Genomic DNA, 14,937 nt, shown 5'->3' on the forward strand with positions numbered 1-14,937 from the left:
ATGGAACGTGGATCTGGCAGTCGCCGCGGCAACAACTCGGGCTTGGGAGGAGTTCGGTGAGGCCATGGAAGAAGACTTTCGGTCGGCCTCAAAGAGATTCTGGCAAACCGTCCGGCGACTCAGAGGGGGGAAGCGGTGTTCCACCAACACTGTTTACAGTGGAAGTGGTGCGCTGCTGACCTCAACTGAGGATGTCCTCGGGCAGTGGAAGGAGTACTTTGAGGATCTCCTCAATCCCTCCGACACGCCTTCCGTAGAGGAAGCTGAGGCTGGGGACTCGGAGGGGGACTCGTCCATTACCCTGGCTGAAGTTGCTGAGGTAGTCAAAAAACTCCTCGGTGGCAAGGCTCCGGGGGTGGATGAGATCCGCCCCGAGTTTCTCAAGTCTCTGGATGTTGTGGGGCTGTCTTGGCTGACACGCCTCTGCAGCATCGCGTGGAGTTCGGGAACGGTGCCTCTGGACTGGCAGACCGGGGTGGTGGTCCCTCTTTTTAAGAAGGGGGACCGGAGATTGTGTTCCAACTATAGGGGGATCACACTCCTTAGCCTCCCTGGGAAAGTCTATGCCGGGGTACTGGAGAGGAGAATCCGACCGATAGTCGAACCTCAGATTCAGGAGGAGCAATGCGGTTTTCGCCCTGGCCGTGGAACACTGGACCAGCTCTATACCCTCACTAGGGTGTTGGAAGGTTCATGGGAGTTTGCCCAACCAGTCCATATGTGTTTTGTGGACCTAGAGAAGGCATTCGACCGTGTCCCTCGTAGCATCCCGTGGGAGGTACTTCGGGATTATGGGGTTCAGGGCTCGCTGCTACGGGCTGTTCGTTCCCTGTATGACCGGAGCAGGAGCTTGGTTCGCATTGCCGGCAGTAAGTCAGACCTGTTCCCGGTGCATGTTGGACTCCGCCAGGGCTGCCCTTTGTCACCGATTCTGTTCATTATCTTTATGGACAGAATTTCTAGGCGCAGCCAGGGAACGGAGGGTGTCTGTTTTGGTGGCCGCAGGATCTCGTCTCTGCTTTTTACGGACGATGTGGTCCTGTTGGCTTCATCAAATCAAGACTTGCAGCGTGCACTGGGGAGGTTTGCAGCCGAGTGCGAAGCGGCGGGGATGAGAATCAGCACCTTCAAATCCGAGGCCATGGTTCTCAGTCGGAAAAAGGTGGATTGCCCCCTCCGGGTTAGGGGGGAGTTGCTCCCTCAAGTGGAGGAGTTTAAGTATCTCGGGATCTTGTTCACGAGCGAGGGAAAAATGGAGCGGCAGGTTGACAGACGGATCGGTGCGGCGTCCGCAGTAATGCAGTCATTGTACCGGTCTGTTGTGGTGAAGAAGGAGCTGAGTCGTAAGGCGAAGCTCTCAATTTACCGGTCAATCTACGTTCCTACCCTCACCTATGGTTATGAACTCTGGATCATGACCGAAAGAATGAGATCGCAGATACAAGCGGCAGAAATGAGTTTCCTCCGCAGAGTGGCTGGGCGCACCCTTAGGGATAAGGTGAGGAGCTCAGTCACCCGGGAGGAGCTCGGAGTAGAGCCGCTGCTCCTCCGCATCGAGAGGAGCCAGTTGAGGTGGCTCGGGCATCTGTTCCGGATGCCTCCTGGATGCCTCCCTGGTGAGGTGTTCCGGGCTTGTCCCACTGGGAGGAGGCCTCGGGGCAGACCCAGGACACGTTGGAGAGACTACGTCTCCTAGCTGGCCTGGGAACACCTTGGGGTTCCCCCATAGGAGCTGGAGGAGGTGTGCGGGGAGAGGGAAGTCTGGGGGCTCTGCTCGGACTACTGCCCCCGTGACCCGGTCCCGGATAAGCGGAGGAAGAAGATGAAGAAGAAGATATATGACTGATGCAGTCAGAGCATCTGCAAGGCCTTTAAATGCTGAGCAGTGTTGAGTGATGAACATGCTCAAAAATAAATCACAGCAGATCATAAATGGGAAGTGGTGTGTGAGATAAACAAATTGTACCTTGGACATGTATCACAGTATCTCTTATCCTTCCTGCCCTCTGTAATCATTGTGATACAACAGAAAGCGACGAGACGCTTCTGGGCAGCTGAGTGCAGGACATCTGGGAGGGATCTCTTTGGACTCCACCCCAGAGGTCAGTGACGTCAAACCTGCTAGTTTGCAGTGATGTCTGTTGTGATCTGTAACCAGCAATGAGAACCTGGGATCCTAAAATCACAGCACATCCTCCTGGTACCAGAGTTCACGTCTGTTTTCATTTGCGCACTCTATCCAGTTGTGTATTGTAAATACCTGAGACATGGATTCACTGGGACGGCACACTGTGGATGTATTGTCTGCTCCCGTTTATCACTAAAAAAGGATTTTTCATCTGGTCCTATAAGCTTTAAAGCGCTCCCTTGCATACCATTGAGCCCATTCACTGACAATTGTGGCCTGGGACTCAAAGCTGTTGCCAAGGCATTCCACCAGTGTTCATGTTGCCATGGACACCCTGCATAATATTATGGAAACCATACATTTGAGCTTTTTATAGCCTGAGTTCAAATCTATAAAATTGTGTAGAGATCTCCCTCTCCCCCTCTCAAAATTCCAGCGGTTTATTTGGACTGAACACTAAAGGGCAGACGAAAGGCAGGCAGTGATTTTGCACAAAATATTTCTTTCAGTCTGTCATACCTCACACAAAGACTATCCAGAACATTTTTTTTTCTTCCTAGCCAAGACATGTTACAGTAGAAATGCATTTTTGTCAGTGAAAAAAGCTTATAATGTTTAGCCATGTCATAACATAATGAGAGAGAAGAACAAGTCCAGTACAATACATTTTTGTATATTTATATTCCTTATACAGGGGCGCGGTGGTGCAGTGGGTTGGACCACAGTCCTGCTCTCCGGTGGGTCTGGGGTTCGAGTCCCGCTTGGGGTGCCTTGCGACGGACTGGCGTCCCGTTCTGGGTGTGTCCCCTCCCCCTCCGGCCTTACGCCCTGTGTTACCGGGTAGGCTCCGGTTCCCTGTGACCCCGTATGGGACAAGCGGTTCTGAAAATGTGTGTGTGTGTGTGTGTGTGTGTGTGTGTGTGTGTGTGTGTGTGTGTGTATTCCTTATACAGTTCAGTGAATAATACCACAGAACAAAACTTTGGCTTTAGCTCCTTAAGACTTTTTTTTTTTAACACTAAGAATACAGTCACATTTTGTGACTATCCGTGTATGTGATGAAAGTCAGTAATCAACACACACACACACACACACACAGCCTGAAACCACTTGTCCCAGTGGGGTCACAGTGAGCCAGAGCCTAACCCAGTAAAGCAGGGTACAAGGGTGGAGATGGAGGGGACACACCCAGGACAGGACACCAGTCCACCACAAGCAGGACTTGAACCCCAGACCTGCCACACAGGAGGCCCTGGCCAGATCCACTGTGCCACTGCACCCCCCAGTTGTCACTCTTTAATTTTAAAACATTCACCTGTGAAATCGCTCATTATGACCAGGCATTGATTGGTTTATTGAATATTGAATATTGAATAAATGGTTTATTGAAGCACTGAATTTTTTACTCTTTTAAATAGGTTTATTTATGTATTTAACCCCTTTTTAAAGTTCCTTCTGACAATAATACACTAGAATGAGGGTGAGAAGGACCTCTGAGTGCGACCGTGAATTGCGCGCAGTACCCTTATTGTCCAGTAGGTGGGACTACAATAAAATCAATGAATTTCTCTTTTTTATTTTATTTTATTTCATTTCATTTTTTTTAATTTTATTTTTGTATGTTTTACTTTTTAGTGTTTGTTTTCAAGATTAAATGCTAGATTTATGAAACATCAACAGAATGCAAAATAATTACATGGAATCAAACTGTCAATAAATTTGGTATTTCTAGTTTTTCTCTTTAGGGTGTGCGCTGGCGCAGTGGGTTGGACTGGGTCCTGTTCTTTGGTGGGTCTGGGGTTCAAGTCCTGTTTGGGGTGCCTTGCAACAGACTGCGTCCCGTCCTGGGTGTGTCCCCTCCCCCTCCAGCCTTACGCCCTGTGTTGCCGGGTTAGGCTCCGGTTCCCCGCAACCCTGTATGGGACAAGCGGTTCAGTTATTGTGTGTGTGTGTGTGTAGTTTGTCTCTTAAACTTTTCATATTATTTGTATATAATGTACTGTTCCTTAAACAGTAAGACTGTATAGGATGTGAAGGGAATTTATTTAGACTAAATTGCCTGTTTTTTTAACCGTTGGAAATTGTTGCTTGTAATGCATCAGGTTCAAAGCCCTGAATAGAGGCAGTGGGGGAAGTGCATGGTGGCAGAGCGGTTAAGGCACTAGCAATCACGAGCTTCTGGAGAAAAGCATCGGCCAAACAAAGAAAATGCAGGTTCGAGAACTGAGATGTACAGAACATTCGTTGGTGCCTAGAACTGACACCCAAACGCCACTGCAGTTGCAAACTCCTATGTGGAGCATTTATGTAAATCTGTGCATCCTGCGAAAGTTGGCAGGCAGCGGACATCTGTGCAGAATGTAAACAATAATAAAACGTGCAAACAGCAGCCGTGAGGAGCATGAAGCGCGTTGGTTTGCACCTCTAGCTCAGGAAAGTCGTTCTTCCTAAAACCATCCCTGGAAGAATGCATAATATGCGCTCCTATTCCACTTAAAAGTGACTCCCGAGGATTTCACTTTCTAATTTTGGCCTGGGCCTCCCCCCCCCCATATGGTCTGAATTTGCTATTTGGTATGACTCATTCCATTTTAATATAAGCCTCGAACAAGAGCAGTGCGTTGGGGGGAAAGGCTGAAATCGGAAACAGCGGCCATTCGTTTCGTCCAGTGGGGCAAACGAAGCACAAATAAATGGAGCAGTGCAGCAGCGCACAGAGCGGACGTGTGAATGCCCTCCCGGAGTGTGTAGCGCAGTGTGCGAGCAACGGGGAGCTGTAGGTGGGGTGACCCCGTCACGGCCTCTCTCCCATCTGTCTAATGGCCTCTCACACAGACTCTTGGCAACGAGAGGTTAACTGACGCCGCTAGGAGGGCGAAGGCCAGGGGAAGCTGCCGCGGTTCCTTGCAGAGGGCAGCGGCATATCTTACAGTTTATGAGCACACAGATCAGGGCAGAAGGTGCCACCCCCCTCCCTTCCTGGGACCGCCAGGTTCATTCTGCATGAAAGTGCGGTTGTGCTCTGTGGCACCGTTCTCCGTCCACCCGAAGACCACAATCTGCTCATCCACCGAGGCTCATGGTGATGTCTGAGCAGCCCCGCGAAACATTCACTCACCAGGCAGTGGAGTGGCACAGCGAGTAGCACTGCTGTCTCACAGTGCCTGGGTGGTGAGAGAGGACGTGGGTTTGATCTCTGCTCATTCTGTGTGGAGTTTGCATGTTCTCTGGGTGCTCTGGTTTCCTCCCACAGTCTGAAGACATGCAGTTCAGGTTCACCCATTGTGTGTGAGTGACAGAGATGATAGTGTGTTCCACTGATCTATGCATGAGTGACCCATTGTAAGTAATGTACCTAGCAGTGTAAGTCACCATGGTGAATAAGGTGTGTGGGCTCATAACACTACATAGAGTTCACTGGAAGTCACTTTGGAGGAAAGCATCTGCTAAATATTTAAATGTAGCGCGAGCTTCGGGAAGCACACACATGTAACAGCAGCAGGATGGAAGCTCGGGGACTGGAATGGAATGGAGCAATGGCTATTGCTGTGGAGCAGCATCTTCCAGGTCATCCAAATGGTAGCTGTGCAGATCCCCAAAATGGGAGGTCTGTTACTGTCGCTGTAGAACCAGGCCAGGACTCAGTCACCGGACCAGTACATATTACTTGGGCAGCTGGGTGTGAAACTGTCTTTACAATTTTAAATGCTTCATTTATGATTCATGATTATGTCCTGCAGTCGATTGAGGGAAAAAACAGGGCTGTCGGAGTGCTGAGGCCAGCTGTGAAAATACAAGGTGAACATCTCAGCCAGTCCACTCCAGTCCCGCACAGAGGTCGACATGGATGCTTTTACACCGCGTGTAAGGCTGCTCCGCTGGACCATAAAGTCAAATTTGAGTCCTTAAAATATGCAGAAAGTTCTAGTGTGCAACCTAAGAAATGGATGTGCTCCAGAATTTTATGATAGTAGCCTTGACCTCAGAATGAAGGTGAACCACCCTTTCATTCATGTGACACTAAAATGGTTATCCCTCTAATTTATTGGAGAAAAAACATTTTTTTTTGTTTATGAGTGCAAGCAGTGCAGGGTGCAAAAATGCAAGACGAATGCAAGACTAGTTATGCTCTACAAGATGGTCACAGGATCTGTACCCTGGTACAGCCCAGCGGGAGCACTGTGCTCCTCCAGCTCCAGCCGCTTGGTGGTCATCACATAAGGAATCCAGCAACCAAAGTCCGTAGGTTCTCAGTTTGGGCTCGGATGTGCTGGAATTGAGCTCCCTCTCTCCCTCAGAACTGCTGAATTCCTTAGCAGCACTCAAAAGGAATGTCAAAACCCGTTTTTTAGACACCCACATCTTTGACGCTCCTGAAGTCTCCATAAATTATTCCTTCACCCCCTGGTGCTTTCATATTCATATTCCAACACGGTATGCACTCAGATACAACTCTTGAGTATTCATACAGTATATCACATATTGGCAGATATTAGAATATTACAAAATGACACGACGGTTCTGAAAACAGCAAGCTGTGTTTCAATAATCACGTGTTTATGCATGTGAGCTCTTTGTATGTTGGCAAATACATGTTTGTTTACTGAATTTTACATCGACAAAGCGACAAAAAAGCATCTGCCAAATGCATGAACGGAAATGTAAATGGTATTCAAAAGAAAACATTGTCAGTCTTTACCGAGGATCAGTCCAGCAGTGCTCTTACTGTGTGCTCAGGTACAGAGGTGTGTTCCAGATGTGCAGGTGGGGGGGGCTCTGGGTGCTGCTGCCAGGTACTGCGGTACACAGGTAGTGGGCAAAGACTTGGGGCCCTAGGTGGGAGAGACGGTCCCAGCACTGCACCAGAAATACTAAACTCTTTACAGATCAGTCATTTTGGAAATAAAATAAAACCAGAAGAGACAGCGAGAAAATACTACAATCCGACATGTTTCTTGTCTTTAAAATATTCAGCTGAAGCACAAATTTCCAAATGACCTATGTAGATACACTGAAATGCATAATTAAATTAAATATTATATTTCTCTCCATTATTTCCTGTAATCTGATTTATTTTTTTAGCTCACACTTTTATCTGCAATAACTTACCATGTTTACACATTTATATAAAGACTAGTTCTTGCGGTAAGAAACCAGGGTAAGGACCCTGCTCAGGACTACCATAGCGTGAGGTGGAACGCAAACCCAAGTCCTTCGAGCACAAGGCAGCAGCTCCAGCCACTACGCCACCTGCTGCCCAGTTCCAAAAGAGGAGCCATTTGTGGCTTTTGGCACATTCTCTCTGGAGCTTGTTTTCATGCTGATCTAGTGCGGTGTACCAAGTGGGTCTGTGCCTCATTAAAATGAGGTCATCGGCGAGGCTCCGGAGAGGGTGGGGCCTTGGGGGACGGGAACAGGCCGGGGAGTTGGGGTTGCGAGGGCAGCAAACTGAAACCAAAGTGAGTCAGAGTGAGAGAGGAGAAGGCTGCGTGTGCCTCTGTTCCGCTCGGTGCACGCGGTCGGTCATCGTGTCACCAGCCCCGGTGACTCCACGGTGAGTCACAGAGCTATCCCACCGCACTTCCCCTCGAGTGTCAGAGAAGCATTACTCAGCTCCCTGCTGTCACCGAGTCAACAGGAGAACCTTTTTGGCCCGCACGGCCCACCCCCGCCCCTCCCTCACACTGTCCACAGTTTTCCGGGCCACCCACGGGCCCCCATTCGCACCCCTAAACCGGTTCCGCAGAGCCCTGGGGGGGGGGGTCACACCTGAGACTCTTCTGTCTGCCAGCGTCAGGACATGTTTATTGTCACATGACTGCATTGTGACATGACTCACTCCACTGGACACTACACTGGACACTCCACTGGACACACCACTAGACACTCTGCTGGACACTCCACTGCACACATCACTGGACTCTACTGGACACGGGCAGGAGGAGCAAACAAGACTATCGAGCTCCAAAGAATGCGAACCAACGGCTCCTTGTTTTCCAGCTCAACCATGTTGACTCTTCGCTATTCACGATGACATTCTTAGTTGGGCGCTACTGACATGAGATGCACTCAGAACAGCTCTCCTCTCATCATCGCCCGCTCATCACGAAGGGCTGTGAGCATGTTCCCAGGCCGGCACTCCGGCGAAAACCTCCATGAGAGGCGGTGTGGTGTGTTCCGGACAGGTCTGGCGTGAGCGGCGTGTGACGCGGTCGGTAACACAACGCCCCGGCGTGCGTCGGCCATACACTCCACCTGCACAGCTGCCCTCACCCCCCAGCGGCGTTCGGCTCCCGGCCCTCACCCCCACACTGTAATGAGTCGCATGTGTGTCGGCGCTACTGCTGGCCCTCCAATGAGCGTGGGCTGTTATTAGCGTAAGGTGAAAGCTACGTGTTAATTCCACCCAATAAGAGATCAAAACAGAGCTGGTGCCTTCAGACACTGCTGAGCTCTGCTGAGACCTGAGCAGGATGTGGACCTCACTTGTAAAAGAAAATTATTGTCCTCAAGTCAAGTTTACCAGATGTTACAAGACTGATGCGCCGCTCTTTATGTTTCCCCTTGCTGATCACCTCAGATAGCCGCCGTCTTCACACCTCCAGCTGCAGAACCCTTGACAAGATACTGACCCGAAAACAAATTCTTCAGCAAAATACACACACACACACATACACACACTGTCTGAAACCGCTTGTCCTTAGCGGGGACACGGCGAGCCGGAGCCTAACCCGGCAACACAGGGTGCAAGGCAGGAGGGGGAGGGGACACACCCAGGACGGGATGCCAGTCTGTTGCAAGGCACCCCAAGCAGGACTCGAACCCCAGGCCCACCAGAGAGCAGCACCCGTCCAAAAACCCACTGCACCACCGCACCCCCCTTCAGCAAAATAAACAAAGTTAAATTATATGAAATCAAGTTAAATTTACTTATATTTGGGTGAAAGGGGAGTGCAGCGGCGCAGTGGGTTTGGCCGGGTCCTGCTCTCTGGTGGGTCTGGAGTTCGAGTCCTTGTTTGGTTTCGACAGGAAGCAGCCCTGTGAACTGAGTCACCACACTGCTCTCCGCCGATATCGCACAGGTAGGTTCTACCGCATCTTCAGTGTGGAGGGATGAGTTACTACATCTCCACACAGGAACATCACAAGGTCTGTCAAAGAAATGAGATGTCTGCTAAAAGGCTCTAACCTTGGGAGCCTTAGGCGTCCCTCCATCTCTCAGGTCCCTGGACAGGGCTGGTTCATGCAGTGGGCCCACTGCTTTTAGGCTCATGCCAAAGGGCCCCTCCTGTCGATCCCAAAAACAGACGCAAGTGTTTACCTTTCCGGAAACAGCGCAAGGCGTTGAGCAGCGTGAGTTCTGCGTTTCGTGGGGTAGTGAAGGTCCCTCAGCGCTGCTGGAGCTGTGCAAACCGGCGGCAAGAGCAGGCAGGACCTACACGTAAGGCCGGTGGAAGTGCTCCGACTGTCTCACCCCCCTAGCTCAGTGGAACAGCTCAGTGAGGCTCACCTTGGTATCAGGTATGGTCTTCCACCTCCTCAACACACAGCCCAGAAGACACACTCAGATACCCACATCTCCACTCATACATGTATCCTCGTTCATTTTTAAAAAAATATTCAGCTCTACAGTTCTGACATGGTCTGCTGGTGGCCTGCAGAAAAAGGTTACCAGCAGGTATTGGTTTTTTTGAGCAAGTTTGTTTGCAGAAATGTAAAGAAGTAGCTTGGAAACAGCAAAATGTAGAAGAGTGGAATAGAAAAACATCTTTGTTTGAATCATAATGTTACATGAAGCTGAAAAGGGCACATCTCTGACATGTGTCACTAGACCGTTGGAGAGATTTGTTTCGGTCAGTAAGTCCTCCAAACACATCCCCAACCCAGAGTGTCCTCAACCCAGAGTGCCCCCAACCCAGAGTATCCCCAACCCAGAGTGTCCTCAACCCAGAGTGTCCCCAACCCGCAGTGTCCCCAACCCAGAGTGTCCCACCCGTCATGTGACCTGTGGACAGACAGTTGACTTTTTTGACTGCAGAAGAGTAAATACTGTGTGTCCTTGCAGGAAGGATGGGAGGTTGCAGATTTCATGCAGCTACTGAGGAAACGTAGGTGAATCCTGCGGAAAGCGTCTCCACATGAGCACAGGAGACACGCCGCTCAGAAAGTCCACTCACACAGGCGGCTGCGTGCAACTCGATAAAAATAATTGTCATAACTGTCATTTCTTTTTCTTATAGGTTGGCTTCCGTTGCGTCAAAGCATATCATATAACTGCAATATTTGGGAAAAAAGTCTTGTGTGTGTGTGTGTGTGTGTGTGTGTGTGTGTGTGTGTGTGTGTGTGTGTGTGTGAGTGAGCGCACGTCACAGCAGAGAAGCGGGTCGTAACCTTAGCCCTTCCCGAGGTGCGACAACAATGGGCAAGTTCTCACCTTCCTCACGGCCAGACGGAGAGCTGAACCGAGGCCGGGCTGGAAAGGAAACCGTGAGCTGCCGTCGGGCTCCAAGGAAATGGTCTCTTCATCATTTATTGATGATGAGGCGTTATTTAGCACAAAGCAAAGTCATGATTAGGAAGTTCTGAAAAATCCCTGAAACCTTAACCCAAATAAATGACAGCGACAGAGAGAAATGAGTGGCTCTTAGATTTATTGTGAGCCTTTATTTACCAGATATCAAGTACCGTTACAGTGATTGGCCCATTGATAAAACACAGTATCCTTAGTCTACTTAGACAGGGTAAATAGTATTCATCGGGGGTAATATAGCAAGAGGGGGATTTGACCCCAGAAGCAAGGCCACAACCCTCACCAGTACAATACCTGCTTTATGGACAAACGGTCAATATCAGCTAGGAGTAGAAACATTATTTTGATTCATTTTTGGTGCTTTATGGTTACCAGTTTTTTCTAAGTTTGTGCTACAGATGGTTTTCCTTCCTCACAAACATCAGCTGATATAAAATCCCCAGAAGAGTTTGGTGAATGTTTCTTATCGAGTTTACATGTTCTCCCTGCTGCTGTGTGGGTTACTTCCAGGTGCTCTGGTTTCCTCCCACACCCCAAAGACATACTGTTGATGTTCACCCATAGTGTCTGAGTGACAGAGAGAGTGTGTGTGTTCCATTGATGTGTGGATGAGTGACCCATTGTAAGTAGTGTATCTAGCAGTGCAAGTTTCCCTGGTGAATAAGGTGGGATGATATCAATACATAGATTTCATTGGAAGTCACTTTGGAGAAAAGTGTCTGCTATGTAAATGTACTCTTGTTGTTGTCATTACACTGATGTTCTCCCTGAACTCTGCATAACAGATACTGGCTTTTGGTCTCACAGCAGGTCCTCGAAATCTAACTCAATTCTGGGGTCTACCAAAGGTGTTTTGTGGCAGAATGATCACATTTCCCACTCTACCATGGCCAGGTCCTCGCTGGGGGAAAACCTGCTGTCAGCGGAGGCTGATATATGTCCTGCCTTATATCCTGTCAGCGTGTCTGTTGTGACTGCAGCCGAGGGGCCAGTTCCCTTGGTTCCCTCCACCCCCGCAACTGGAAACCTTCAACGCAGCAAACAAACTCTGGAGCTCCTATGGCCTGTTTCAGGGCACCGTTTGGATGTTTTTTCAACACATTTGACTTTGCGTTGTACTGCAGACACAGCGGATGAGAAGTTTTGACGCCTTGCGCCAGAAACATTGGTAGGTACGGAACTGGCCCTGAAACGCGGAAAGGATGAGGGATGAATCATTGCGTTCGGTGACATGACTTTCGAAACGTCCAAGGCGGCAGCGGCGGCGGCGGCGGTGGCGGCGTTGCCTCGACTCCGGAGCCTGTGGCCTCTGTCCAGGTAGAGTGTGGCCGTGACTTTGAAGCGCCTGGTTGAGATGTTTGCAGCATGACATCAGAGCGCAGCCGAGACCCCGGAGAAGGACCCACCGCTGCGGTGGGGCTGGATCAGGGCTGCAGAATGTTCTAGTGATTGTCATGCTGCATATTTCTTCTTGTTTCCTTTCTCTACAGCTCAGCTTACCATATGGGAATTGCTGGCGGATTCCTAAGTATGATATTATGGGATATTTTCGTTGCAGCCAGTTCACAGCAGAGGAAGACCGGGGATCAAGCTACAGCTGCTTTGGAAGGACGAAGAGCAGGAAATATTTTTTATTGCTATTTGCTATATTAATTCACCCTGTAGAATTGACATCCTCTGCAGTGGAAGATACAGGAAACATCTAATTAACCACTTCAAAATACACGTCTGAGACCAAATATGGACTGAGAGACCTGTAAAAGCAATCTCCGAAAACATGGGCAAGCAGCAAGTAATTACCATTTCAGTTGCTTTTTCTATTATTTACCAGAACAAACAAACAAGACAAACATTTGCATTTGAGTGTAACGACAATTTGGTGCACTTCATGGGCTTCCTTACACAGAAGTAATTTGTTTTCTCGAGAAATCTGAATTTTGCATTGGCCCATTGTATTATTTTTTTACATTTAGTTATCGGGTGTTTCGAGGGGTGCGGTGGCACGGCGGGTTTTGCCAGAGCCTGCTCTCCGGTGGGTTGAGGGTTTGAGTCCTGCTTGGGGTGCCTTGTGATGGACTAGTGTCCTGTCCTGGGAGTGTCCCCTCCCCCTCCAGCCTTGTGCCCTGTGCTGCCAGGTTAGGCTCCAGCTCGCTGTGACCCTGCTTGGGACAAGTGGATTCAGACTGTGTGTGTATGTGTGTGTGTGTGTGTGTGTGTGTGTGTGTGTGTGTGTGTATCTGGTGTTTCTTCACAAGTGATTTAAATCAATAAAGTACAGTTGTGTTGAAATGTGTGAATCTTTCAAACTTATCTGGATTTCTGCCTGGAAGACTCCTAAAATGTCATCTGACCCTTTTCTAAGTTGTATAAATAAATCAAGACATTTTGACACACACACACACACACACACATAAATTTTATCTGACAAACAAAACACACAGCATTTTACATTTCCACATTTTTATCAAAGAAATGGTTGAAAAAATAAAGGTCAATTCATGTATCTTTGGATCTCTTTGGACTTCTTCTATGAACAACTTGCTTCTCATCATGCCAAAGCATTTCAGTGCGACTGAGGTCAGGACTCTGACTTGATTTTTCTAAATGAAGAAATTCTTTTGTTGGAGCTGCTCTGTTATGGATTTACTCCTGTTTTGGATCATTGTCACGCATGAACCATTTTCTTTTCAGTTTTAGGTCACAGGCAGATGCCCTGACATTTTGCTGTAGAATTTCCTGATACACCTCGGAATTTATTATTCCTTCAATGACAGCAAGCTATCCAGGCCTTGGGGTAGCAAAGCTGCCCCACAGCACTATTCTCCCTCCACCATGCTTCACAGCTGGGATGAGGTTTTGGTGTTGATGTACAGGTGTTTTTTTTCAGCTGTCTTTACAGTTAACAAAGTTTTCCTCATCTGTCCACTGAACATTGTTCCAGTAATATTGTGGAACATCAAGGTGGTCTTTGCAGCCATTAGATGGGCAGCAGTGCTTGTACAGGGAAATATATTTTACATATATGTGTTGTGCTACTCTGGCCCACCCTCTTCATTACTACCTATTACTCGATTTTATTTAATTGTGAAACATCCATTTTATTGCTTGTATCACAATAGATTTTATTGTTTGACAGTCACTGAACAGTGAAAAAACTATATTTATTCACAAAGGGAAGCAGGTAGCATAATGGTTAGTGCTCTTACCTTGCAAACACAAGGTCCTTCAGGTTCTTACTCTGAATTGATAAGGTACCAATATGCTGCTGTGTAAGTGGGTAAAATTCACTAGAATATTGCTTCTCCTGTGTTGGTCAGCAAGTCAGCAACTGACGCTACATAATATTTTCTAGTTTGCATTAAACTGGAAGAAGTAGCTGAAATACTTATTAGCCAGAAATAACTACCATTGCATATAAAACCAGTTAAATGAACCATCCTACAATTTCTCATTTTAATGTTGTGTAAAATTAACCTAGTAAACGCATGAGCAACATTTTGTGATTTAAGGATAGGGGACTCCAAGAACAAAAACATGCCTTAATTAAGTGGTTTGAAATCTACAGCAAAACACGTGTATAGCTTCTTATTTATTTACGGGACTTATTTATTTTCAAATGAAAAGACTAACATGCATTAAATGCCAACTTATTGACACTACCTGGGCTACACCTGAAAGAGGGTGGACAGACAATACAACGGGAAGTGATCAAAGCAAAGTTATTGGTGTTGGAAGTCTTGCACTGTGATTGTACAAATTTTTTGGCAAATATTTAGTACATTTCAGAACCGCTTGTCCCATACGGGGTCGCGGGGAACCGGAGCCTACCCAGTAACACAGGGCGTAAGGCCGGAGGGGGAGGGGACACACCCAGGATGGGACGCCAGTCCGCCACAAGGCACCCCAAGCGGGACTCGAACCGCAGACCCACTGAAGAGCAGGACCCGGTCCAACCCACTGTGCCACCGCGCCCCCCCTAAATAGTTAGTATCATATTAATAATTGTTTCCCAAAATGTTGTTTTTTAACAACAGACCAGGTCAGTAGAGCCAATAAAGCCAATATGAGCAAGAGAAGACACATGGTGATGGTGAGCCTTGAACCTACTACTTTCCTCGGTCCAAACAACATGAGAGCAACAACAGATTTCCTCAAAGCGGTGCATAGAAATGCTCCCTCCAGCTCATCAACTGACTCGCCCTCAACTGGTGTGTGGTCTTGTTGGGCCTGGTCTGGTCTTCCTGTGGTGAACCACAAGTTTGCACTGCACCCAGGCTTC

The sequence above is a fragment of the Scleropages formosus genome, chromosome 24, assembly GCF_900964775.1.
Source record: "Scleropages formosus chromosome 24, fSclFor1.1, whole genome shotgun sequence".
Classification (NCBI taxonomy): Eukaryota; Metazoa; Chordata; class Actinopteri; order Osteoglossiformes; family Osteoglossidae; genus Scleropages; species Scleropages formosus.